Source organism: Abrus precatorius, unplaced genomic scaffold (assembly GCF_003935025.1).
Source record: "Abrus precatorius isolate BTA unplaced genomic scaffold, Abrus_2018 Scaffold0, whole genome shotgun sequence".
Lineage (NCBI taxonomy): Eukaryota > Viridiplantae > Streptophyta > Magnoliopsida > Fabales > Fabaceae > Abrus > Abrus precatorius.
This window is the reverse complement of record NW_020874290.1, coordinates 932,238-934,737: the sequence shown is the minus strand read 5'-3', so window position 1 is coordinate 934,737 and position 2,500 is coordinate 932,238.

The window sequence follows — 2,500 nt, the reverse complement described above, 5'->3', positions numbered from 1 at the left end:
GATATGATTCCTTGTGCTCTGATTTTTGATTTGGATTACAATCTAAGAGCACTACCAAAGTGTTTCAAAGAAGGGTTATCCTGACATAGGTCTGCTTCTAGCCTAGATCAACTTAAGTTAAATGGATTCTCTATCTACCCACTAAAATGAAAATATCAAATAGGAAATGAAACTTCATACACCTTAAAGTTCATAAGATAGGAACAAAGGATAATTTTATTTGAGGTTCCTATACCCATTATGCTTAGCATTGAAGAGGAGTGAGTATTGACCTTATCAATATCTCAAATCAATAATGGATTCTATTTTACGTCTAAATCCTTTGTCAGGCTTTTGTTCTCTTGTTCCTTAAAATGGAGTAAGACATGGATTTATTAATAATAAGATAAACTCTTTTGATTACAAGACGGACTCCTCTGAAAAAAAACATTGGCGCGCGTGTAAACGAGGTGCTCTACCTAACTGAGCTATAGCCCTTGTGCTTTTAATACATATTTTATCATATTATGTAGATAATTTCTTGTCAAGATGAATATTACATGATCCAATCCCTTTGATATTGCGTTGGTATTGCTTATAAGTAATATTCGATTTATAATCTATTGATCTGATCGATAGAGACTCTTTTTTTTTTTTTCTATTTGGGGTGATAAATGACCTACTTAACTCAGTGGTTAGAGTATTGCTTTCATACGGCGGGAGTCATTGGTTCAAATCCAATAGTAGGTAAGGTATAGTTAGAACTTATTAGATACCAGAGTCAATGGTATCTAATAAGTTGTTCTATTCACCTTTTTTCTATCTTTTCTTACTGTTTTATTGAATTTTTATTTATTTCTTTTTTTAGAATTATTCGGACGTACCAACTTGTTACGAAATCATATTGATAGCCTCTACTCGTGTTCTAGCTCGTCTGAGAGCTAGATTTGCCTCAATTGTTTGTCTCTTGCCTTCAGCCTTATTCAAATTAGCTTCTGCTATTTCAAGAGTTTGCTGTGCTTCTTGTGGATCAATGTCACTACCCTTCTCCGCATCATTTACTAAGACAGTGATCTCATTATTGCCTATTCTAGCAAAACCGCCCATGAGAGCCATCGTTAACCATTGGTCGTTAAGGCGTATTCTCAAAATACCTATATCTACAGCTGTGGCAATAGGCGCATGATTTGGTAATACTCCAATTTGTCCGCTATTCGTAGATAAAATGATTTCCTTCACTTCTGAATCCCAAACAATTCGATTGGGGGTCAGTACACAAAGATTTAAAGTCATTTCTTCAATTTGCTCTCCATTTCTAAATTCACAGCCTTCGCAGTAGCTTCATCGATATTACCCACTAAATAAAAGGCTTGTTCAGGAAGACCATCTAATTCTCCAGAAAGAATCAATTTAAACCCTCTAATTGTTTCTGCTAGACCAACATATTTCCCCGGCGAACCGGTAAATACTTCTGCTACGAAAAAGGGCTGTGATAAGAAACGTTCAATTTTTCGTGCTCTTGCTACGGTTAAACGATCCTCCTCGGATAATTCATCCAACCCAAGGATAGCTATAATGTCCTGAAGTTCTTTGTAACGTTGTAAAGTTTGTTTAACTCTTTGTGCAGTTTCATAATGTTCTTCACCAACGATCCGAGGTTGGAGCATAGTTGACGTTGAATCTAAAGGATCCACTGCTGGATAGATACCTTTGGCCGCTAATCCTCTTGATAGTACAGTAGTAGCATCTAAATGTGCAAATGTCGTGGCAGGAGCAGGATCGGTCAAATCGTCTGCAGGTACATAAACTGCTTGAATAGAAGTTATGGACCCTTCTTTGGTAGAAGTAATTCTTTCTTGTAAAGAACCCATTTCAGTACTAAGGGTGGGTTGATAACCCACAGCAGAGGGCATTCGACCCAATAAGGCAGATACTTCAGATCCTGCTTGGACGAAGCGGAAGATATTGTCAATAAATAGAAGTACGTCTTGCTCATTGACATCTCGAAAATATTCCGCCATAGTTAGGGCAGTTAAACCAACTCTCATACGAGCTCCGGGCGGTTCGTTCATTTGACCGTATACTAGAGCTACTTTTGATTCTGCAATATTTTGTTCATTAATTACTCCGGATTCTTTCATTTCCATGTAAAGATCATTTCCCTCACGAGTACGCTCACCTACTCCGCCAAATACGGATACACCTCCATGAGCTTTGGCAATGTTATTGATCAATTCCATAATGAGTACCGTTTTACCTACACCAGCTCCACCGAAAAGTCCTATTTTTCCTCCACGGCGATAAGGGGCTAAAAGATCTACTACTTTTATTCCTGTTTCAAAAATGGATAATTTTGTATCTAATTGTATAAAGGCAGGCGCAGATCTATGAATAGGAGATGTTGTGCGAGTATCTACAGGACCCAAATTATCAATAGGCTCCCCAAGTACGTTGAAAATTCGTCCTAGAGTTGCTCCGCCGACTGGAACACTTAGAGGAGCTCCCGTGTCAATCACTTCCA